We start from the raw sequence: 27,139 nt of genomic DNA on the forward strand, positions 1-27,139 counted from the left end.
TTATCTTCTTCGCAAGAAACATATTTTTAATTAGAATCTTTTGTCAATCAAAATGGTAAGGACACATGGTGTGGATGGTGAGAGAAGTGGAGAGACTGTTACACACAGAGGGAAGGGGGGAGACAGAGGCTGTCACACTGATTGCGGATGGGGAAGACAAGCTGACATAAAGCTGACATAAAGGACAATCCCTATTGAAGCTTGAAGAAATCGGACCTTCAGTGAAAGGGGCGTGGTTTTTATCCAACGTGTGCTAGGTTTATCTTCTCCCAGAGAATCATATTTTTAATTAGAATCTCCTTATCCTTTATTTTGTCCCCTTGTCTTGTCATTGTTCCTGTCACTGTTTAAGATCTTCACTGCTGCAGTTCATGGAAATCACACACAGTGCATATGGGACTAGGATACAGTGTTACCTGATAAATATGTATTGTAACAGTTACATGATTTAGTGATCACCGATTTACAGCGACTTTTTACATGGTAAATTTAAAGCGGAAATGGATTTAAAGACAAAACTTGCCAAATGGTGCCATGTGATTTGGGGAGGAGAGAGATATACTTGAGCAAAACATATAATGGAACTACTGGCCTTAAGAACCAAATGGTAGGTGAATATTCTTTAACAAGCTAAAAACAGTTGTCAAACAGAATAATTTATTTTAACTGTGAAAACTTTTGGACCCATCAAACTTGTTGGCAATTTTGACATGGGAACAATAAAATGTAGTTTTAAAATGAAATGAATGTTTTGTTTACTGTATAAATGAGGATTATCTCTGGAATATTTTATTTAAATGTGAAGCCAAAACATATCCACAAACTGAGAAACTGAAAGAGCGGCATGCACCCAGATTTGAATGAATCACTTCCTAAATCCCAGGCACCATAAAATATTAGCTACTGGGCCTGATTCATTAAGGAAAGTAAGAAAAAAAAATGAGTGCTCCTGGATAAAATCATGTTACAATATTCCATACAGTGGTGGGATTCAGCTGGTTCCCAATGGTTTGCCAGAACCGATACCTAATTTTAGGCTCGGTTCGGTGAGCCAGTGACTACAGGCTGAGTCCACCCATTGCGTTGGTGGGGGGAGCAGGCTCCTTGAATAAATAAAAAAAAAAAACACCTCTCCGCGGCGTCGACACCTCCTTCCTCCCTGCTCTGTCCGCACTGAATGTCGGACATGAAAGGGGCAAAGGAAGGCAGCATGTCATTGTTTTGAGGGGCAAAAGCAGTGTGGCAGAATGTTTTGAGGGGCAAAAGCAGTGTGGCAGAGTTTTGAGGGGCATAACACATTTTTTTATATATAAAACGGTCATAAGGGCAGAGAACCGATTGATCATTTATTTGAATCCCAACACTGGTTGCATATTAGTTTATTATATTTTGCACGTAAATTAAATACTGGATGTTTTTTAATGTAGCACACAAATACTTGCTAGCTTTAGTTTTACACTGACATTTAAAGGTGATCTAAACCATGCTTTAGCCCAACTATAAATCTGTCCCCACATTTTAAATTGAGCTTCCCCTCCAATGCAACATGGTTTTGCCAAGGTACAAAGTTACTCATTTTTTTTTTTTGCTTTAATTTCCTTAATGAATCAGGCCCACTGTGTCTCAAAAAAGTCTGTATAAAGTGTTCTATTCACTTGTAGGTGATTTAAAAATATAATAAACGATAATGGAAAATGGGATTAAAAGTGAATAAAACCAGCTATAAATTATTTCCATAATTTGTAGGTGACCATTGAATATATTACAGGAGCAGAAAATGTTGGCCTTAGCGTATTATACAACTTTACTTTCTTCAATGCTCTTTAATACATTCCCTATGCAAAGTTACTTATTATACACTTTTCTTTTATTAACAGTAAAATAATGGATTGTGAAATTGCATACCTGAAATCCACTGCATCTCTGTGCGGTTTTTCCTTTATCTTATATCTTATCTTCCCTTACGTGACATGATTAACTGTGTAAAGTTTGCTGTCAGCAGTATGAAAAATTGCTATTCCCTGCATCTGAAATGCAATTCTCACACTCTTACATATACACTGCCTACAGAAAAAAAACTGACTAGTAGTTTCTTCATATTTTTCCTGCTTAAAATTAATCTGGTAAAACTAATGTTATTAGTCGTATATTTCTATCTTAGTTCTGAGGGTACAAGTCAGCATACTTTACTCTTACGCCATAAGTTTGTTTTGCAAACTATTTAACTTCAAATGCAGTACTTATCTAGAATTACTTATTACAATCACCAGAACATCTATACTCCACTTAATAACACATATACTAATAAGAATTGTAGCACCCCCCCATTCGCCACTGGGGTGAAATGAAGCGGAATGCTAAGGGATGATCTCTTCCCTATCGATTATGCAGCGGGCAAGCTCACTGCGCAGGTACGAGAGGAACTCTTTCAGAGCTCGCTTAAAGACGGGTAGAGAGAGATCTGAGAATAGGATTATATCAGTGCCTTGTGACAAACTGTTAGAGTGGGTATTCTAGTGTCAGATAAGCCCTGATTACATTGCGTGATTGATATGTAGAACTGTATTTATTATTATTATTATTATTATCTTTAATTTATAAGGCGCCACAAACGGTCCGCAGCGCTATACATGACATACAGAAAACAGTGAGCCATGACACAACATGATACAGAAAGAACAAAAAATTAACAAAAATATATACACAGACACAGGTAACATGGTAATGCAAGTCAAATTATTACTGGGACAATGAGTGAAAGTGATGGTAGAAATCAGCTAAAAGTAGGTCAAAGCTTAAGAAAATAGGGCTAGGGAAGCAGGCCCACTGACTAATGGCTGGCTAACCCCTATTAATTACTTAATATGAGAATATGAGAATTAAAAGGAAATAGAGGGATGTGTAACAACCAACATAACATTATAACATAGTGAGGCATGTGACAAGATGGGCTCCCAGCTAAATTTCCCCCCTTTGCTGTCATTACAACAAGGACTGTTTACATACAAAGGGATGTTTTGTCATTTCATTCCCTGTTAGGACAATTTTGTTATTAACATCCATACTCCCAACATCATTGTTACATTGAAAAGCTCTACAGCATGCTAATTGGGGAGATCACAGCACTGTATAGTATAGATACTTTTTTAACTCCTCTTATCTTAGCAATATATACTTAAGATTAAGGACTTGGTATCATCCAGTCACTGTATGAGAAAGAATAATTGTGAAGCTGGGACCCATTTCTCCTATCTGGATTAATAGGAGCAGCTTTATTTTTAAATGGAGCCAAGTGGGTTCCCCATGTTTTCCTGGGTTGGACGCAAATGGTTTCCTGATTAGGTGTTTCCTCCCATCTTTAAAACACAAAGTCTGAGTCAAACTTCCACATCACAAAGCATGGAAGAGGTTAAAACTTGAAGGGTGTATTAATCAACCAGAATTAACGCACTCATCAACTGGTTTGAGCCACCATTATCCTTCCCTGGACTCTGCTAGACACCTGGACACCAATAAAATAGGGGAGAACCCCACATGGTGCTGCTATTTTTCAAAGCCCATCTTCACCATATCAACACCTTCTGGCCAATCCAATGTCCAGGTCATTGCTGACCTGGGAATAACCTGCAGGGTGGGCTTTCCTGCTCCAGTTCCTGCTTCTGCCCATCTTTGTTGCTACATATTACTACCAGGAATCTATGGACCTTCTTGAGTTGCTATAGTAGAACACTCAGTGTGGAGACGAAAGCACTAGCAATGCTGCCAAATATGCTTAAGACAGACTCACAGCTAAGCAGGAAAATAGATTGGAACCAGTAGTGTCTGGCCCTGAGAGCGCAAACTCCATCTATTCTGCCCACATTATTCAGCCCCTTGATATTAGCATCTGTGTGCATCAGGAGTAGATTGCATACTTAAAGTGGCCCTGGAAAAATTCTTAAGGTGGCCTCATGTTTGTAGTCGGGATCTATTTGCCAGTAGCCAAATTTAGGAGGCGGGGCAAAGTATGTGCTCCCACTCCACCAATTTGGGAACCGCCATACTACTGGAGCAGCCATGGCCATCAAACAAAAGTTACAGCTATTGCATTAGGCAGTACAAGGCTTCCTTCTAAACTCTTCTTCTTCAAATATATTGGCAATGATGTATACACCACAGCATTAAGTGTAAGTGTAGTGCCTGCGGGGAACAGGACAGACGCACACAAATACCTTACAAACAATGGCCACCTCCTGTCCACTGCCGAGTCACCCCAGCCACTCTCCTATCTCAGCAGACCAGCAGCCGAACCTCAGTCACTTAACTCCACTTCCTCTCTAAGGAAGAAACAGAAATTAAGGCCATGCCTACCAGGAAAGGACTTTCCGAGACCACGGTAATGAGCAGAGACACTCCAGTCAATCTCACTTGCCGCCACCTCAATTTGTTCTTGCTAAGTGTGCGGAACAATGAGTACTTGGGACCAGGAACAGTCTCGTCCCAAATATTCGGCCGCCGATTGGCCAGCAGGGGAAGGTGAGCCCTGATTGGCTCACCCACCCACTGCTGCCCGGACCTACGAGGAAGGAAGAAGAAGCGAGGTACTCACCAGCCCAGGAAAAAAGGAACGGCGAGTAAACTTTTCCTTCTTTTTTCACCCTCTTCACAGGCACAGCAACAGGATTAATCTTCGCCATCTTCATGGGCACAGCATCGGCATCCAGATCCATCTTCGCCCTCTTCACGGGCACAGCGGGGCATATCTCCATATTTCCCCCAACTTTTTCCGTTGTGGTCCCCACAACTGACGTCTTTCTCTCTACGTCCGACTTCAAGGGTCGCTTACCGACATCCCTGACTCGCGTCCATCAGATCCTCTTAGGTAACACCCTCTCACGCAGGATCCACACCATCCTGCCAACTTCTTCACCCAAAGCCGGTATCCAGGGGGTCTCTTCCTCAGCATCTGCCGGAACCTCCCACTCGTCCGATACCTCTTCAGTGGCTCTAGACTCTTCTTCAGAGGGGGACAACATCCACCACTCATCAGCTGCACTCTCCAGCATACCGTCTTCTCTATGCAGTACCTCTTCAGCAGCTTTCACTTCCGGTGTACCGATGGCTTCCATCCTCTCGGGTACCACCGGGCAGACATCTTCACATGTCTCCGGATATAACAATTCGCAGTGGAGAGTTTCCATAGATCTCCCTTCCTCTTCAGGGACCAACTCCTCCACAGCCACCGACCAGACGTTGATGTATCCAACGTCTCTCATACCCCGGTTCCTGCATCCTGCTGCCGCAGGTATTCATGTCGCAAATCTTGCTTGGACGGGATGGTCACCTGTGATCCAACAGTCAACAGGCTCGGCTGATCCTTCCTGTCACAGACGTGACCTTAGTACCTGCAAGTATTGGCACTACTACACCAGGAGGCGCGGAGTCTAACACGCCGCTGGTGTTCACCAGGGACCCCCGCAAGGAAGTTTGGACTTAGCGGCAACGACGTGCAGGTCGCGGCCCTCCCAGGTAGCTACTTGCGAGATATAGAGAACCGTAGTCAAACAGGCAGAGTCAGGAACCAACCGGGCAGATGAGGTACCGAATCAGAAGACAGAGAATGGTCAGCAAGCCGAGGTCAAACCAGAATATCAGGATGGAACAAATGGAGAATCCGAAAGCGAGGTCAGGAAGCCGGGTCAAACACAGGAAACCAGATATAACTATACAGGAACGCTGGAGACTAAGTAAACCAGTTGCTCTGGCACCCTAATGGTGTCAGAGCAGACTTTAAATAGGAAGTGAAGCTTCCTCATTGGTGGGCAGGGAGTCGGCGGTCAGCTGTTCTGACCGCCGACAGGAACTAGAAAGACGCGTCCCGTTGCTATGGCAACGGGGCGCTCTGCAGACAGACGTCCGTCCCTGCTCGAGGAGGAGGCGCAGGGACGGCGTCTGACAGTACCCCTCTCCTTACAACTGGGGGAATCACTGGGTACAGAACGATGTTTCAGGAAGTTTGCCAGTAGTCTAGGAGCATGCAAATCTTCTTTAAAGACCCAAGATCTCTCCTCTAGGCCGAAGCCTTTCCAGTGTACTAGATATTGGAACCGACCTCGAACTTTGCGTTCAGCAAGAATTTGGCTAATCTCATATTCATTGCCCATAGTAGTGGAAATGGCCTGAGGAACAGTAGAGGTATGAACAAATTTGTTTAGGACCAGCGGTTTGAGGAGGGAAATATGGAAGGTGTTATGAATCTTCATCTGTGGAGGGAGTTGGAGTCGAACCGTAACTGGATTAATTACTTGAGTTACTGGGAAAGGACCAATGAAACGAGGTGCAAGTTTCATGGAAGGAACCCGTAGTTTTAGATTCCTGGTGGACAGCCACACTTTGTCCCCCACTTGGAGAGCTGGCACAACTCTTCTATGATGATCGGCAGAAGATTTATAATGCCGTCCGGATTTCAGGAGGTTCTCTTTGGTGGTAGCCCATAACTTAGCCATATCTTGAGTCATGGCATGGGCGGCAGGAACCGTGGAGGAGGTGGAGGAGAACGTGGGGAGGGTAGGATGAGTCCCATACACAGTGAAGAAGGGCGAAAACCCAGAAGAACAATGGACATGATTGTTGTGTGTGAACTCGGCCCAAGGTAGCAGAAGACTCCAATTAGATTGGTTAAGAGAAGAGAAACAACGAAGGAACGCCTCCAGGTCTTGGTTTACTCGCTCCGTCTGGCCGTTCGTCTGGGGATGATATCCAGAGGAGAACTTGAGAGTAATACCTATATCTTTGCAGAAGGCTCTCCAGAAGCGAGACACGAACTGGACACCTCGGTCAGAGATTATTTCCAGAGGACACCCGTGGAGACGAAAGATTTCTTTGATGAAGACTTGTGCCAATCTGGATGCAGATGGAAGGCCTTTTAGAGGAACGAAATGAGCCATTTTAGAGAACCAGTCTACTGTGACCCAAATGGTGTCAAAGCCGCTGCTGGGTGGCAAATCAGTAATAAAATCCATTGAGATGCTGGACCATGGGCGATCAGGAATCGGAAGAGGTTGTAACAATCCAGCGGGGGATTGTCTAGGCACTTTGTTCTGGGCACAAATAGAGCATGAGGCTACAAACTCTTGGACATCCGTACGGGCAGTTGGCCACCAGTAATGTCGTGATAACAGCGAGAGAGTCTTCTCAGTACCAGCATGACCGGCAAATCTAGAGGCATGAGCCCAACGTAACGCCTTTAAGCGTAGATGTGGTACTAGGAAAGAACAACCCACAGGAGGAGTACGGGTGATGGCTACAATACAGGAGGGTTCAAACACTGGTGGGGGTACAGTAGTGGGTGAAGAATCGGAGACATCGAAAGAGCGAGAGAGGGCATCAGCTTTGGAATTGAGATAACCAGCACGATAAGTAAGAATGAGATTAAAGCGGGCGAAGAATGAGGACCATCTGGCTTGCCGGGGGTTGAGACACCGAGCATCCCGGAGATAGATGAGGTTCTTGTGGTCGGTGAATACAGTAACAGGATGACGTGCCCCTTCTAGAAGATGACGCCATTCTTCAAGCGCAGACTTCACCGCCAATAACTCTTTATCCCCTATACCGTAGTTAAATTCAGAGGAAGTGAATCTCCTCGAAAAGAACCCACATGGCAGTAGTCCCCCTGAAATGGATTCTTGTGAAAGAACTGCCCCGACTCCTACTGCAGATGCGTCCACTTCTACCAGGAATGGTTTATCTTGATCCGGTTGAACAAGCACAGAGGCGGAAGAAAAGGCTTTCTTGAGTGCTTCAAAGGCGTCGATGGCCTCCGTGGGCCACACATGAGGATTAGCAGTTTTCTTAGTCAGAGCGGTAATTGGTGCGATGATAGAAGAAAACCGTGGAATGAACTGCCGGTAATAGTTGGCGAAGCCAATGAATCTCTGGGTAGCTTTCAGACCCATAGGTCTAGGCCATTTGAGGATGGCAGATAGCTTGACTGGATCCATCTGTAGACCGGAGCCTGACACGATGTAGCCCAGGAAGGGAATCTGTGGCTTCTCAAATACACATTTCTCCAGCTTACAATACAACTTATTGGCTCGTAGACGAGACAGGACCTCTCTTACATGAACACGATGGCTGGTCAAGTCTGAAGAAAAGATTAAGATGTCATCCAGATAAGCTACTACGGAGATGTAGAGAAGGTCTTGGAAAATCTCATTAATAAAAGATTGGAAAACAGCGGGGGCATTGCACAACCCGAAGGGCATGACTAGGTATTCGAAGTGGCCTTCTTTAGTGCAGAATGCAGTCTTCCACTCGTCTCCTGAGCGTATACGGATGAGGTTATACGCCCCCCGCAGGTCTAGCTTAGTAAAGACCTTGGATCCCGCGATTCTATCAAAGAGCTCAGAGATGAGAGGTAACGGGTATCTGTTCTTTATAGTGATGGCGTTCAATCGCCGGTAGTCAATACACGGCCGTAGGGAACCGTCTTTCTTCTTGACGAAGAAGAATCCCGCGCCCGCGGGAGAGGAAGATTTCCTGATAAACCCACGTTGAAGATTCTCAGAGATATAGGTGGTCATAGCAGTATTCTCAGGGAGAGATAGGGGATAGATTCTGCCCTTAGGAAGAGGTTTATCCGGTAGTAATTCGATGGAGCAGTCCCAGGGCCGATGGGGGGGCAGGATCTCAGCCGCAGCTTTGCAAAACACATCCTGATAAGCAATATATGGACGTGGCAGTTCAACGTGTGGAGATATCAGAAGACACGGAAGAGAGGTCTGGCTGGGTTTTAGACCAGACAAACAGGACTTAAAACATTGTGGGCCCCAAGAAGTAACCATCGCACGATTCCAATCAAATTTGGGTGAATGAAGCTTGAGCCAAGGTAATCCTAGAATGACGGTGTTGACAGAACGAGGAAGAACCAGGAACTCGATGACTTCAGAATGTAGCACCCCTACCGTCAGCCGGACTGGAGCGCAGGCGTGAGAAACAGACCCGTTGGAGATCCGATTCCCATCTACCGCGGTGAGGAATAACGGCTGAGGCAATTTGATAGTAGTTAATTGGAGTTGCGATGCCAGAGTGGCAGAGATGAAATTTCCGGCAGAGCCGGAATCCACAAAGGCTAAGGTCTCAAAGGGGCCGACAGAGGTATGCAAGGAGATGGGCATGAGGCAGTCGTTGCTAGCAATGGTGTATGGAGTAATAACTCCAACTCCTAAATCGGCCTCCCTTTCACCGATTAGGAGGGGGCGTTTCCCGGTCTCTTGGTACAAGATGAGATGGTATGACCAGGATCTCCACAATACAAACATAGATTTTGCTTGAAGCGGCGTTGACGTTCCTCGGCGGACAGCCGGGAACGGCCGATTTGCATCGGTTCTTCAGGAAGGACCGGGTTTTGAAACATGGGAGCAAGGCGAGTAGAGGACCGTCTGGAAGTGGCACGTTCCATAGTCCGCTCACGGAAACGTAGATCAATGCGATTGCATAACGAAATCAGGGAATCCAAATCAGCGGGAAGCTCACGGGAAGTTAACTCATCCTTAACTCGGTCAGAGAGTCCTTGCCAAAAGGTTGCTACCAAAGCTTCGTTATTCCAACTGAGCTCAGAAGACAGCGTGCGGAATTGTATAGCATACTGCCCGACAGTCAGGGATCCCTGGCGGAGGTTAAGGAGACTGGAGGCAGCCGAGGAGATGCGTCCGGGCTCATCAAAAACCTTGCGGAAGGTTTCAATGAAGGTGGTGACGTTGGACAGCATAGGGTCATCTCGCTCCCACAGGGGGGAGGCCCAAGCAAGGGCCTGTCCGGATAATAAGGACATAATAAATGCCACCTTAATGCGTTCAGAGGGAAAAGATGCAGGACTACACTCGAAGTGGATCAGACATTGATTAAGGAATCCTCTGCATCTTTTAGGCTCGCCATCAAACTTGTCCGGTGGAGAGAGTCTCAGGGCTGTAGAGGAAACCACTGCAGGAGAGGAGGAGGTGGCGGCGACTACCGCGGTAGTCACGGGAACATTTTGAGCAGAAGCCATGGAGACCTGGAGGGTCTCAAGACGAGTTGCGACTCCTTGGATACAGTGAAGTAACTGTGCCTGCTCTGCTTCTTGCTTCTCCACCCTATGAGCCAAGTGGAGTAGGAGGTCACGTGCAGAGGGTTCATTAGCTGAATCGGTTGACATGGCCAGAGCAAACTGTCACAGACGTGACCTTAGTACCTGCAAGTATTGGCACTACTACACCAGGAGGCGCGGAGTCTAACACGCCGCTGGTGTTCACCAGGGACCCCCGCAAGGAAGTTTGGACTTAGCGGCAACGACGTGCAGGTCGCGGCCCTCCCAGGTAGCTACTTGCGAGATATAGAGAACCGTAGTCAAACAGGCAGAGTCAGGAACCAACCGGGCAGATGAGGTACCGAATCAGAAGACAGAGAATGGTCAGCAAGCCGAGGTCAAACCAGAATATCAGGATGGAACAAATGGAGAATCCGAAAGCGAGGTCAGGAAGCCGGGTCAAACACAGGAAACCAGATATAACTATACAGGAACGCTGGAGACTAAGTAAACCAGTTGCTCTGGCACCCTAATGGTGTCAGAGCAGACTTTAAATAGGAAGTGAAGCTTCCTCATTGGTGGGCAGGGAGTCGGCGGTCAGCTGTTCTGACCGCCGACAGGAACTAGAAAGACGCGTCCCGTTGCTATGGCGACGAGCGCGCCTGCGCACCTCGTCGCCGGAAGAGGCGTTCCCGTTGCTTGGCAATGGGGCGCTCTGCAGACAGACGTCCGTCCCTGCTCGAGGAGGAGGCGCAGGGACGGCGTCTGACACTTCCCTCCCAACTCTGACTTCTCTGTAGACCATTTCTCGAAGACCTCATCGTCTTCCCACTCGCCAAAGACCTCATCGTCTTCCATGCAGTCGCGTTCGAAGTGTCCGGACATTCCACACTTCCAGCACCGCGTTTCTTCCACCTGTTGCAGCTGAGTGCATGCTTTCTTCTTCTGCACACAATGCACAGATGCACACAAATACCTTACCTTACAAATGATGGCCACCTCCTGTCCACTTCCGAGTCACCCCAGCCACTCTCCTATCTCAGCAGACCAGCAACCGAACCTCTGTCATCTCACTCCACTCCCCTTTAAGGAAGCAACAGAAATTAAGGCCGTGCCTACCAGAAAAGGACTGTCCGAGACCACGGCAATGAGCAAAGACACTCAAGTCAATCTCGCTTGCCGCCACCTTGATTTGTTCTTGCCAAGAGCTATGAGCACTTAGGAGCAGGAACAATCCTGCCCCAAATACTGCACTCACCTCTTGGTGAGGGCCTAACCAGAAGTAGGAAAAGAGTGTTATTCTCAACGGGCACTCCAACTTCCGGTCCCTGCTCCTCTCCGTCACCTGTGAAGACAGACACAACACAGCCTTCCTCTACTCTACAAGTGAGGCTAGTATGTACAACCCACACAACTGGCACTAACTAACAACAGGCGGCCTGACCCTACAACTAACTAATGGTCAGGAAAGCAACTTTACCATAAACTGGGTGTAGTGTACTCCCTAAGCCTCCTCCCTCTACCTACGGGGAACACCAGCCGGTGATCACGTTCTACTCCGGAGGGCTGATCCAAAAACCCTCACCCAGGTTGTACCAAGAAGACTATCTTCTCACTATGGGGTTACTCACTGAATCCCAAGGACCAATCGCTACCTGCATGAATGAGGCTCACTGGAGCAGCGCACCACTGGAGTGGCAGCTTTTGCATGGAACCGCCAGTCGTCACTACCGGAACTCAAAACAGCCACCTTCACCGAAGCGGAATACCGCCCCAATCTGGAACGGACCCTGCCGGAACTTAAACTTGAACACCCAAATGGAACCACAGGATGCCCCCTGGAACTCAAATGGACTGTGCTGCACTGTGGGATGGGAAGACTACCGTGTGTTCTTCCCTAACTGTGTGTGTGCTATTAACTACCCCTTGTCCCCACAGACACAGATTATCACAGGAGAACAGTAAGGAAACAAGAGCCTACCTTTAATGGGGGTCTGACGTTTTGCATCTGTAAATAGACACACACAGTACAACCAAATACAATGCACAATACAGTATTCACCACACAGGCGGAATAAGACTCTGCTGCTGTATCTGGAAGGCTGACCACTGAATACACACCTCTGCATTCTAACCAGACGGTTTAGTATAGCACTAACAGGAGCCTTCTGCTCTACTGTTGCCTAGGACTACCACCTAGCTTTACTCACACTACACTGGGACTTCATCCTAACTATGGGCTCTCACGCCCATTTTACCTTCAGGACCTTGTGCCCTTTGCACACTATGGGCTCTAGGCCCAGCTAACTACAGGGCTTTGTGCCCTGACTATGGGCTCCTACCCACTAACTACAGGGCCTTGTGCCCTTTACTACCTAGGGCCTTGTGCCCTGACTATGGGCTCTGAGCCCATCTCACTAGGGCCTTGTATCCTTCCTAGTCCCTACCTATATGGGCCTTATCCCAATTGACTAGGGCTTTGTACCCTTATCAGTCCCTACCTATATGGGCCTTATGCCCAATTAATCATGGGCCTTGTGCCCCTATCTGCAGCCACGGGCCTATTGCCCGACCCTGCCCACGGGCCTTGTGCCTGACCTACGTACGCAAGGTATACTTACCTGCTCTGTGCAGAATACTCAGCTTGGTCCTGCCATCTTCTTTTCCGGGTCTTCCAGACCCTCCATCTGGCGGTGCCTCTTCTCCTGTTCAGTGCTGCTGTCTTCTGGGTGGGGGCGCTCTTAGCCCTTACAAGGGCTCCTTGCCAACATCTCTGGTGCTCTCTTCTTGTGGCAGGGTAGCTCCTTGCCCTGACAAGGGCACCCTGCCACCTCTGCCGGCGTCTTCCTAGATGTTTTCTCCGGACATCCCACGATGTCCTCTATTCTCTGCTCCACCAGACTTCTGGAAGGATAGCTCCCCCGGCGGCTTAAATAACCGCCGCCGCGAGCGCTCATTGACTCGCCGCGGTGCCAATAATTCAAACGGCCGGAGGTGAGCCAGTATTGGCTCACTCATCCAGCCGCCGATTGGCCAGCAGGGGAAGGTGAGCCCTGATTGGCTAGCCCGCCCACCGCTGACCGGACCTGTGGGGAAGGAAGAAGGAGCGAGGTACTCTCAAGAGTTGGAACGCAGGAACGGTGAGCAAACTTTTCCCTCTTTCTTCACCCTCTTTACGGGCACAGCAACGGGATTAATCTTCGCTCTCTTCACGGGCACAGCGGGGCACATCTACACATAAGCAACTCCACCCCTTCAAAACTAGAACAACATGGACACAGGACATACCTACTGTAGAGTTGGACAATAATAAAATAAATCCCCTGCAAGAATGTTATTTATAAATCTTTTGTGACTCATTGTACAATAAATAGAATTCTAGTGACCACTGTACAAAACATACAGCATTCTATTGACTTCTGCATAATACAGAGATCATTCCAGTGACCCCTGAATAATCTACTGAACATTCTAATTATAAAGCTCCTGTGTGATTCCTGACACCTACAATATATTAATAGCCCCCTGCAACAAACCACTAACATCCAACTCCACATTACACTATCCCTCACATTACACCAATAACTCCATACATGCACACTCTTACCCGTTTTGCAGAATTACAGCTACAAACACACTCAAACACACACATACAAAGGGTTCTGGCCACTTTAGGCTAGTACACCGGAAGCCATTATCATTAACCCCCGCCACCTTGCAGCCATTTTCAATACCTACCCTCTATTCCCCACAGACAAATTCCTCACCCCCCTTCAGCTACTTTCATTATCTCTCCCCTGCAGCCATTTACATCTTCGTTTACAAAATAGTAAAACAAAATATTAAATGCTGGTGCCACCACGCCCCACTCAGGACATAGTGCCCTAGGGTACAGTCTGATCAAGTCCGGCACACTTGCACTCACTGCATTTACCTCATCACTGGGTTGGCCTCCTCCTGCTCTATCTGCCTCTCTGTTGCATACTCTGCAGATCTCTTCCCCTCTGAGCATATTAGTCAGTCAGTTTTCACACAGTTGGGAGCTAATTTGTCCCTGGTATGGTGTAATTGTCCTCTGGCTACACTAACAGAACCCAATTATATTATAATTAATCCACTCACTTGGCCTGCTCTTTTCTAATTTGTTCCCTTACAGATGACCAATTAGGACAGTGTTTCTGTCTCGCATTAGGATCAGCCTGTGTGTGACTTGCTTAAGCCAAGTCATCTGATTTCTAGAGACTTCCCTTCATAAGCTGATTTGAAGAATTTACCTAACATGCACTAGGAAAAGTGATCATTTCAAGGGAAGGGACACTTGCACAGTATGTATTAAATACAGGTTTACTGGCCGTATCACTTTAAGAAATTGCAATGCAACAGACTAAGTGCAATCTCTCAGAGTATATGAGAGCTTCATAAAAGCTTTGAATAGTTAGCATTTACCTTGGCTACTTCGGTGGTACTCACCATTCCAGTTGAAATAATTCCGACACTGACTACTGTGGCAAAAAAATTCCAAGGACAATAAGGGTGACATGATTAAATATAAACTATAAAACGGACAGTGAACATTTTCCACACGGGATCTATAAACTACAACCACAGAAAATGCCGGCACTTGAAAATTATGTCACTTTACAGCAGACATTTTTCATACCACCACTTCTAAATCTCTTCTTCGTCCAGTGGGGCTACCACAGCTCAATTATCTATGTAGAAGAGCTGGGACTGCGGGGCAGGGGGGCATCTGCCCACAGGCAAATCCCATGTTAGGCTACCATGGGCTGGGTCACTGGGCCACCTGCATTTTTTTTTCTTTAAAATGTTCCTAATAGGTTTTATAGTCAAATATTGCCCTCCCCTGGCTAAACTTTGCCAGCTTCCCCTGTATAAGAGCAAGGCTCTTCTAGAAAATGTTTCGGTGATTAATACATTATTTCAAACTTTTTAAAAAATCTCCCAATAAACATTCATTGTTAACTGACTTTATGTGTAATACTCTGATTTCACTACAATCCTTGCAGATCCAGTTATTTGGACTAAGGAGCACATTAAGCAGAAATATGACTCCTCATGTATGTATTTTACAATATTTTATTACACAACAGAAAAGAGTTTTCTTCCTACACAAAGCAAGAGCCTCCAGGAAAACAATGACAGATGGTATGCAAATCCTGGCAAAATGGCCATGCAGGGTTATTGGGTTAAACGTCACAAAATATCCACAAGGCTTATAGTGTAAAAACAGTAGAATAGAATAATTATGGTAAATTAAGCTCACCGCCATGTCAAAATATATCTCTTCACAAACTATCAAGTACCAGGATGATTATGACAGCATACACTCAATTTAGAAAATAGAGATCTTTGCAAGAAGTGTCAGTCAATATATAAAACATCATACACAATGTCAGCATTAAAGTGACTCCTGGATATCAGCAGGTGAAGGAGGAGTCAAGGAATTTGTATGCAATGTATACAATTCATTTTTCAGAGACCTGAACTGCTGTGCTGTCAAGGTCACCGTTTGCTGTTGTTGTACGTGTGCTAAAATTATTTAAAACTATAACAATACAGTAATTATTTTAATAATAACTCTGTAAGTCACAGGGTGCACAAACAGAGGGCTGGGATGATTAATGCAGCATTTTACAAAGAATGCATCTGCCTTGCTTTATTTGAGCAATTAGCCTTTTAAATTGTTATATAATATGTTAAATGAAAGGCAATATCTTGTGCTTTATATTTACTACAAAAAATAATCATTGAGCATTTCTAGATTGTTATACTGTGCTGTGTGCTAAAATGTAAAGTTATTTATATGCAGAAAACATTAGAGGAAATAAATATTTTAATGTGCTGTGGAAAACTAATGGTAGAATATAATAATAAGTCTGATTACATAAAAAAATGAAAGTAATAATGAAATGTTTTGTTTTGTAATTATGCCACACCTATTTTTCACACTGTTGTCCAAGGGGAGCTTTTAGTCACAGGCTAAAAGACCCATTCCATTTTTCTTTTCCTTTATGAATTTCAAACAGATCAGTTAACAAATTATAATCAGAAAAAAATGTTGTTAAATGTTTTACAATTTGAAAAGAATGCTAGGTTTCATCACAAGGATTCTCATTTCAATAACTCCTCCTTGCCCTAGATACCAATGAAATTTCAGTATAACTTCATGCCAGAAGCATTTCACTCCCATCCTGTTAAATAATTTGAATCGGTTCTAAATTCTATCAAATTTGGCTGATTCAACGTTTCAGATTTGTGTCCCAATCATGATTTTGGGTTAAGATAAATTTTGATTAAAATAGGTATAGAGCAAAAAATTTGTTAATTTTTTTGCATGTAAGGAAAATACTGGCTGTATTTTCATGTCGCCCACAATGCTTTATTTTTACACTGAAATTTAAAGTTGATCTAGGACATGTTCTACCCCAACTATAAATCTGTCCCGACATTTTCAATTTACCTCCCCCTCCAATGCAATACGGTTTTGCCAAGATGCAATGTTATTCCTTTTTTTTGCTTTGCTCTCCTTAATGACTCAGGCCCGCTGAGTGCAAAGTGCGCTTGCTTTAAAATGCACGTAAATCAGCTCTACATACTCCTGAAGTCAATAGGGCACGGATCCTTACGTATGTTACTTAATGACTTTGGTGTTTACAGTGGCGCACTGTACCACTCCGCCAGTCTTTGCAATTCAAGCATCTGCTTGGTACTTCTTGGACCTACGTATGTTAGAGTACATTATGCATTTGAATTGGAAGCCTGTTAGGAAAGGAACAATACTGCTTCAGAGCTCACTTTGCAGTGGAGCTCTTAGGACTAGTTTATCATGGTCTACCCTTGTTTGTTATTTTGCAAAGAATACAGGGATGCTAGATGAAATATCCTTGATCTAGGTGTGCAATAAAGATGGAAAATTAGGGTTTTGTAGTGGTGTTTTAAATTTAAATTTGTTTACCCTTGCGTCTTTTTTTTCATTTCATGTTACTTTGTTGAACTATAGGCACCAGCGGGTTCTGGGTGCCAGAGCATGCTGGCACCTATGTATCCCAAAGTGCCAGGGGCGGATCCAGACATTTATTCTACCCCGGGCGATTTTAGGGGGTATTCTGCCCCCATTCTGATTTCTAAGGCTGCCGGCGGCTGCACAGTATGTGCAGGTCCGTTCAGCAGTGAGAGTGTGCTGCCCGGCTGCTCTGATTGTGTTTAAAACACAATCAGAGCAGCCGGGCAGCACACTGTCACTGCTGAACGGACCTGCACAGTGTGCAGCCGCCGGCAGCAAGCCCCTGCAAGATCGCCCCGATCGCCCCCCCCCTGGATCCGCCACTGCAAAGTGCCAGCATGCCCTGGCAGCCATTGATATTCTGGTGCTTTTAGTACTACAAATGCCAGCATGCCCTAACACTTAATGGTACCCTGGCCATCCTGGGACCTCTAGTGCACCAGGGACAAAATGTTTACAGCAGTTAATTTACTATTACTCCCCGGGCGGTTGGTGTGGGAAGAGTCTGCTGGGTAATATGCATTTTATTTGCATTAATCAAACATCAATGAAACACACACATCATTTTTTTTCCATTAGTAAACAATTTTATTTAAATTGTAGAAATCAATAATTAATAATTGTTTTGTAGGAGTTGTAATAAATAATAAAAAATAGTTTTTACGTTTCTTTATATATATATTTTTTTTTCTTCTTTTTTATTTGAAGTAAAACAACTTGGGGCAGGGGTGTCCTTGATTTTAGTGTTGTCTCTGATGAGGCGTCATCAGTTCTTCCTCAGCTGCAGAAAGGAAATAAAAAATTTTCAAATTGCACTCTTGCTAAGGAAAGTTAAGCAAAACTAAGTAAGTAAGGCAAAGCCATGTTGCATAGGCCTTAGCATTAGACTAGAGGGGTACCAGGCCTCATAGCTAGAGAGCCAGTAGGATACGAGACCCTAGAGCGTGGCAAGGTACGAGGATCTTGGAGCAGCGTAGCAGGGCACGAGGCCCTTGGAGCAATGTAGCAGGGCGGCTTCCCTGTAGTGTAGCAGGACATTGGGTCCTTGCAGTGAGAGGGATATAAGGACTCTGATGGTTAGCATCAGTAGGTCATTGTAGTTGGTAGTGGGCATTCAGCCCGGGTCTAGCAGGACGCTAGGTCCCGACGTAGTGTACGGGACACACGGTCCCGTGAGAGTTAAGAAGTAGAACTCTGGAGCGATTTACAGAACCCTTCCATCCGTCCAGAAGGGCACCTAAGTCCTGAGCCCAGGACAAGGCAGGCTTAGCAGCCGGGGCTCAGGCTGCGGGCGAAGGCCTGTGGAGTACAGCGTCTCAGGATGTGGGAGTGTTCCGTGTGCGGAGAAGAGAGATACCTGGGGATTGAGTGAGTATCTGGGGTGTTGGGAAAGGGATTGTCTTTGTGCGGTCTCCCTTGTTTTACAGGTGTCGGTCATAAGACAAGGTGCGTGGAAGAGAAAGAGGAAGTCACCATCACGGCGGGGGCTGTTCTCTTGGTGCACTCATCTTATGGAGCTGTCCTTCCCGTACTTCCCCTTTTCCCTTTACAGCAAAACGAGTGCCCTGTACACGTAGACAGGGGCCTCCCCTGCGGTGTTTGGGTGCTCGGACATCCCCACCCTTCCCCTAGTGGACCTCTTACACATTGCAACATGGTTTTGTCCAGAAAACTTGAGTAAGAAAACTTAACTTTCCTTAATGACTCAGGCCCATTGTGTTCAAATACATATACTTTAATATGAAATTGTTGCCCCTTTTACAGCGATAACAGCTTCCACTCTTCTTGGAAGGCTTTCCACAAGATGTTGGAGTGTTTCTGTGGGAATTTGTGCCCAATTATTCTATAGAGCATTTATGAGGTCAAGCACTGAAGTCGGACAAGAAGGCCTGGCTCTCAATCTCAGTTCCAGTTCATTCCAAAGGTGTTCAATGTGGTTGAGGTCAAGACTCTGTGCGGGCCAGTCAAGTTTTTCCACACCGAATATCAAGCCATGTGTTTGTAGTCCTTGCTTTGTGCACTGGGGAACAGTCTTTTTGAAAAAGAAAAAGGTCTTCCCAAAACTATTACCACAAAGTTTGAAGCATAGCATTGTCCAAAATGACTTTGTATGCTGAAGCATTAAGATTGCCCTTCACTGGTGATAAGGGGCCTAGCCCAAACCCTGAAAAACAGCCCCATGCCATTATTCCTCCTCCACAAAACCTCACAATTGACATAATGCAGTCAGGCAGGTAATGTTCTCCTGGCATCCACCAAACCCAAATTTGCCCATCTGACTGCCAAATAGAAAAGCCTGATTCGTCACTCCACAGAACACATTTCCAACCAGGATCTGGTAATCAGGCAGAGGTCAGGTCACAAGCGAAATAGCAGAATTAGGTAAACAGGCAGGTGTCACAACAGAAGGCAATCAAACAGAAGCTGAGAGTCCCAGGAACAAACACAAGCAGGTCAGCAATCAGCAGTTCTGAAGCTATAACTGGCAGGGAGGCTAAGCCCTCCCTGCCTTAAATGCACAGATGAGCCAATAGGAGAGGGAGGAGAGGAACAGCCCACACTACACAGGAGGCAGAAATTTAAACCAATGCAGAGCTCGCCGTGTGCCCAGCTGATGTTAATGACTGCGGGTTAGAGGATGCAGAATGTCCCGGTCGCCCTGGCAATGGCTTGAATATGTGGGTGGAATTGACATCCTGATCGTCATGGAGATGGCCGGAATGCGGCTCGTGACATTGTTTCATGGCTTAATTGTGGTTGTTCCTAAACGCTTCCACTTTCTAATAATATCACTTACAGTTCACCGTGGAATATCCAGCAGGGATGAACTTTCACAAACCATCTTATTGCAAAGGCGGCATCCTATCACAGCACCACACTTGAAGTCACTGAGATTTTCAGAATGACCCATTTTGCATCACAAATATTTGCAAATAGAGATTGCATGGCTCGGTTTTTATACACCTGTTTTTATATAGCTTTGGCAATGGGTCTGATTGAAACACCTCAATTCAATAAGTAACAGTTGAGGGCAAATAGTTTTGTTAATATAGTGGGTGTATAGAAAGACAGATAGATAGATAGTTAGAAGATAGATAGATAGATAGAGATATACAGTCAAGTCCATAAATATTGGGACATCGACACAATTCTCATATTTTGGGCTCTATACGCCACCACAATGGATTTGAAATGAAACTAACAAGATGTGCTTTAACTGCAGACTTTTAGCTTTAATTTGAGGGTATTTACATCCAAATCAGGTGAACAGTGTAGGAATTACAACGGTTTCTATATGTGCATCCCACTTTTTAAGGGACCAAAAGTAATGGGGCAATCGACTCAAAAGCTATTTCATGGACATATGTGGGCTATTCCCTCGTTATTTCATCATCAATTAAGCAGGTAAAAGGTCTGGAGTTGATTCTAGGTGTGACATTTGCATTTGGAATCTGTTGCTGTCGATTCTCAATATGAGATCCAAAGAGATGTCACTATCAGTGAAGCAAGCCATTAGGCTGAAAAATCTAAATAAACTCATCAGAGAGATAGCAAATACATTAGGTGTGGCCAAATCAACTGTTTTGAACATTCTTAAAATGAAAGAACGCACCGGAGAGCTCAGCAACACCAAAAGAACCAGAAGACCACGGAAAATAACTGTGGTGGATGACAGAATAATTTTTTCCCTGGTGAAGAAAAACCCCTTCACAACAGTTGGCCAAATCAAGAACACTCTCTAAGATTTAGGTGTATATGTGTCAAAGTCAACAATCAAGAGAAGACTTCACAAGAGTGAATATATAGGGTTCACCACAAGATGTTAACCATTTGTGAGCCACAAAAACAGGAAGACCAGATTAGAGTTTGCCAAACAACATCTAAAAAAGCCATTACAGTTCTGGAACAACATCCTATGGACAGATGAGACAAAGATCAACTTGTACCAGAGTGATGGGAAGAGAAGAGTATGGAGAAGGAAAGGAACTGCTCATGATCCAAAACATACCACCTCATCAGTGAATCATGGTGGTGGTAGTGTCATGGCGTGGGCATGTATGGCTGCCAATGGAACTGGTTCCCTTGTATTTATTGATAATGTGACTGCTGACAAAAGCAGCAGGATTAATTCTGAAGTGTTTTGGGCAATATTATCTGCTCATATTCAGTCAAATGCTTCAGAACTCATTTGACGGCGCTTCACAATGGACAATGACCCGAAGCATCCAAAGAGTTTTTTAAGGCTAACAAGTGGAATGTTATGCAATGGCCAAGTCAATCACCTGACCTGAATCCGATTGAGCATGCATTTCACTTGATGAAGACAAAACTGAAGGGAAAATGCCCCAAGAACAAGCAGGAACAGAAGAAATTTGCAGTAGAGGCCTGGCAGAGCATCACCAGTGATGAAGCCCAGTGTCTGGTGATGTCTATGTGTTCCAGACTTCAAGCTGTAATTGGCTACAAAGGATTTGCAACAAAGTATTAAAAAGTGAAAGTTTGATGTAGGATTGTTTAGTTTGTCCCATTACTTTTGGTCCCTTAAAAAGTGGGAGGCACATATAGAAACCGTTGTAATTCCTACACCGTTCACCTGATTTGGATGTAAATACCCTCAAATTAAAGCTGAAAGTCTGCAGTTAAAGCACATCTTGTTGGTTTCATTTAAAATCCATTGTAATGGTGTATAGAGTCCAAAATTTGAAAATTATTTTGATGTCCCAATATTTATGGACTTGACTGTATATTGATTGTCACAAATAGCCCCCTCTGGCTAATCCATAGTATCTTATTCTATATTCACACCGTCAAACAATATATCACCTCTATTTTGTCAGGAAACATCCCCAACTACCTTTACCTGTCACAAACCGCACTATGCGCACTTGTGACTTGAAAGTGTTTACTGTATGAGGTTACACACAATTTCAGCACTCAGACTCTCTCTCACCTATCGCACAGGTTACAGATTTAGCTGAATCACTCCCAAACAGTGCTCACACAACCACACCCACTTTGGTTTGCCACCACCTACTGAATAAGGTCATTAGGACCCCAATATAGTGTCTCACATGGGCACACAACGAGCACTCCTTGTTATACATAGTTTAGCAAGGCACACTTCAGCAATCAAAAGGTTAACACTTAACCATACTTGCCTACTCCTGTAAACCTTTTTCTGGGAGGGGGGTGTGACTGGAGGGTGGGAGGGGGCGGGGAGAGGCCAATTGCGTCATTTTTTTGGTCCCGCCCCCCGTGAAAAATTAATTCACGTCGCGGGGGGTGGGGCCAAAATGACGCTATTTTCCTCACCCCCTCCAAAATAGCAGTATTCACAGAGAATCGCGTCAAATGACGCAATTCTCAGTGAATTCCGGGATGCGGGAGAAATGCCAGCTCTCGCGGGAGCCTGGGAGACTGACCCGAATTTCCGGGGAAGTTGGCAAGTACGCACTTAACCCCTCAAGTCTCTATGACACAAATGTACATGCAGGCACACACTCACCTTGGTATACAAATGTATTCACAATTCACACCTCAGCAATGAAAGGAGTTATGTCCGTATTATGGATACCAATGCTTACAGGTTAATTAAAAAAAACAAAAAACAATTAACATACATACACAAGCAATACAGTTTAAAATAAAGGGATTAAATTCAGAGTATAACTTACAGATAAGTGGTCTATTCTGAGCCAAGGGAAATTGGCTTGAAGATGAACAGCTTATCAATAAATATTGATGTCCCAAAAGACTGACAATTTCTTGTAACTGGTCTCAGTGTTTTATAGACACCTTTACACCTTACCCCCCCTGCTGAATCTAATTACCCCCAATTACTGGGCTAATTGACCAAATGTTTTAAAAAGGAAACAAACTTTTATCTGAGGAAAAATCATGTTCATTTCTATTTATCATTTTAATATTTTATTTGGGGCCCAGACCTTTAATATTCTATATAGGCCTTCATCTAGACCCTATTCTCCACGTGTGTGTATTAAATACAAGATTCTTGTGGATACATTTACTAAACTGCGGGTTTGAAAAAATGGAGATGTTGCCTATGGCAACCAATCCAATTCTAGTGTTTGTAGAATGCACTAAATAAATGAAAGCTAGAATCTGATCGGTTCCCATAGGCAACATCTCAACTTTTTCAAACCCGCTGTTTAGTAAATCTAGCCCTTGGTATGTTAGAGCTTAACCCTGTATGCAGATATCCCAGGAACTCACCTGTCCCTATACAGGAGAGGTTTGACAAGTAAAAGTCTTTGCCACATACCCTTCCCATTAGCATCGCCATCCTTGATTTCATGGACACCAAACCTCTATGAAAGAGATCCTCATTTATCATCTCAAGTGTCCTCTCTACCAGGTCTTTCAGGTCATGTACTGGACTCTTTTCATCTTCTCAACACTTGTGAACCCTGTTCTGAAACAGCCTGTCCTCTCGCCACTCAGGGCCTGTTATTTTTGTAATAGGACACTTATAAGCTCTTTCATCATCATCATCATCATCAGCTATTTATATAGCACCACTAATTCCGCAGCGCTGTACAGAGAACTCACTCACATCAGTTCCTGCCCCATTAGAGCTTTGAGTCTAAATTCCCTAACACACACACAAAAACTAAGGTCAATTTTGATAGCAGCCGATTAACCTACCAGTATGTATTTGGTGTGTGGGAGGAAACCGGATCACTCAGAGGAAACCCACACAAACACATGGACAGCATACAAACTCCACATAAATAAGGCCATGGTAGGGAATCAAACTCATGACCTCAGTGCGATGAGGCAGAAGTGCTAACCACTAAGCCACCATGCTGCTTTTCCTGGTTGCTGCACTGTGACTCTAGGTTATGTTTTCTGACAAATGGCACAAGGGCTACAGAACCTTTTCACAGCTAGGTAGACTCCGGGCCAGTAAAACCAGTGTATAACCTGTTCCCCGGTTCTCCCTTCCCCTAAGTGTCCACCACCTGAGTGTGTGCCGCTCCCAACACTAAGGGTACATGAAGCTTTGGTACTATTAGTTGTTCTACCTTCCTCTCCCTAGAATCAGTAATCCAAAAGAATACATTTTATTTAACAACATATGATGGCATACAGCCTGCCGAGCTGACTAGTTCCGCAATAACACCAACATTATTAACCAATTTTAGCACATGATACAAAGTTTCATTACTCCTCTGATCTTGTGCAAATGCAACAACTCTGGATAATCAGACCAGCCCATACTCTTGCCAATAGATAAAGATGGCTCCTCCTCAACGTCACCAACTAACATACTTTTCGTCTGTCCATGCTTGCCTGAATCCTGAGTAATTTGTGGAAATCCCACCATGACACCCAGGATAGCAGCTAGCTACTGTGAGCTCCCTGGCAGAGCCTTTAAGACTGGGCTTCTGACCAGTGACTCAGTTGCCAGCATGTCCAGCCGGACCCACTCACAGCAGACTTCTTTTCAATTATGATTATGGGGACTAGTACACTTAGCTTTAAGGTATCCAAGCTCTCTGCACTTGAAACGCCTTCAGTCCAACAACTTCAGAGCTGGACTTCGGCTAGAAGTACCACAAAGCACTCTCTGACTGATCAGCACCATGAGGCTCCATTGACTGAACAGCACCTTGAGGCTCCACCGTCCAAACAGCTCTATGAGGCTCCAATGACTGAACAAGGTATGAGACAGCTCAAACTGAACAGCACCGGGAGACATCTTGAGCTGGACAGTTGTGGGAGACAGCTCGTGCTGAACAGTGCCAGAGAGACTTGGGTACTGGGACCTCAGGTTTGCACAATTGGACTCTCTCTTCCATAGTGTATACAGAGAGGATGTCAACGCCCTAGCTTTGTCATGTTCCTTGGCTTGCTTATTAGAAATAGCAAATGTTCATGGAGCAATCTTCAAGCTTATCAAAATCTGCAACCAGATGAAGCCTCTCCAACTTACACTCCACAAGTTCCTGTAGATACTCTCTTAATGTGTGCGCTTCTTGCTCTCTATGCTGCAATTTCTCTGCAGTTTCTTTAGGAGTTGCTAATGGTTTTCCTTTTGCTTTACACAACTCTCGCAATTTATTTCTCAAGAACTCAGAAACAGAACTTGGACTTTTATCTTTTCAACATACTGTTGATTTGAGACCCTCAGCTCTTTTTCAAGCCAGAAGATTTCTTCTTATGGCGATCTTACTCTTCTCTGGCAATATAATCTAAAACACTTAATACCAGGCTTGTGCAGAGACCATGAGATTCTTCAACTTCATCTCCACTCTGCAAACTCACCTGCAGACTTTCCAAGTTTTTCAGACACACCTATGTATAAACTTTCTTTCTGACATATTTAATTCTTTCTCTTTCCCATCTTAGCTAATGTAAAGTAAATTTATACTGGCAGCAATTACTCTTGATTTCTACTGCAGCCTTAAACATCAAAGTTGGTCTTTACACATATCCAGCACTTTCCACAGGCAATTAGCAAAACATAGGTAAAACAACAAACTTTTCTGGTCCACACCCAACTCACAGCTCAGTTAATCAACTGCTGTGCCCAGCAATTTTCAAAACTTTTGCTTTCTTTGGGGAAAAAAAAACAGGTGCTGAACAGTAGAGAGTAATATTACTCCTGTCTGTCTTCCACAGGCAGAATACTTGTTTTCTCTGCAACTGACAGCCTTAGAAACAGTTTAGTGTCTGATAGTGGCATTCAACATAATTCACTCACCACCACTTTTTATCTGGAGGCTGGGTCTACAGCTGTGCATTGGCTGTCCTGTACAGACATGGCCACCATCAGGGGGGTACGGCAGGTATGGCTGTGAAGGGCCCAGACAGGCACCAAAATATCGTTCAGAGGGTGGTCTCAATCAGAAATTGCTAGGTTAGGCCACCTGGTGGTTAACAAGAAGCTATACTTCTTCCAGCATCTCTGGTCAACATACTCACTGTCTGAAGCAGAACACTGGAGAAATCAGTTTGATTGGAGGAATTAGAACATTCGGTACAGATCCATCTTTCTTTGAGACCATGTGCTTGTCCAAAGTTGTCCCTACTCATTTAATGTCAGGAATATATAAGATCTCAATGGAAGAGTTTTCTCAATCCACAACTTTCTTTGTTAGTCATTGGGAGAGGGATTTGGCAACACATGAACCTCAACCTCAAAATATACCAAGCTACTCACGGTTGCTCATTAAGTATCTGAGTGTTGGAAACACAATACAAGTTGTTAGCTAGATGATATAGCTGTCCCTCTTCTCTACACAAATGTCACCTACAAATGCCCTCTACCTGTTGGAGATGTAATAATGTCACTGGAACACTTTTTCATATATGGTGAGAATGTACATACATATCAAATCTTTGGAAAGAAATCTTAAGACTCTCTGGGTCTGATTCATCAAGGGACGTATTGTCAGATTGTGTGCTTATTGTATGCAAAATCACACTGTTCATGTCCAGAACTGGGAGATAAGTATGCAAAACAGTGAGATACGAACAAGCAAGTACTCAAAGTAACAGTGTATATGTACGCAAACAACACTTACGGCACCCTACTTCCTTCGAAGTAAAAAGGGGCGATAGCCAGAGACCTCTGTGAACTACTCAAAGTAGGCGTTTACGTCAGGATACATATGATTCATGCTCAATGCAGCAATTTAATTAAAACCTTGCAAACCACTATCCCCAGCTCGGGGTCATGTGTAAGTCCAAAAGCTAAAAGCGGCAGATCGGAATAAGCACAGGAATAAACTCTCGCCCCCTGTTCACAAATTAATGTACTGACCTGCACACACTTTTCTCATAAAGAACCATTATTTTAAAAACTATGTTATTTTATTATTAAATCATGGTTGATGCACATTATTAATTGTTGGGAGTGGTTGTGAACATATAATAGTTGGGCAGCACAGTGGAGTTCGATTTCTGATTATTTATGGAGTTTGTATGTTCTCCTTGTGTTTGCATGGGTTTCGTCCTCCCACACACCAAAAACATACTAGCAGGTTAAATGGCTGCCATTAAATCAACATTAGTGTGTGTGCATATGTCAGGAAATTTAGACT

This window comes from Mixophyes fleayi, chromosome 6 (genome assembly GCF_038048845.1).
Source record: "Mixophyes fleayi isolate aMixFle1 chromosome 6, aMixFle1.hap1, whole genome shotgun sequence".
Taxonomy (NCBI): domain Eukaryota; kingdom Metazoa; phylum Chordata; class Amphibia; order Anura; family Limnodynastidae; genus Mixophyes; species Mixophyes fleayi.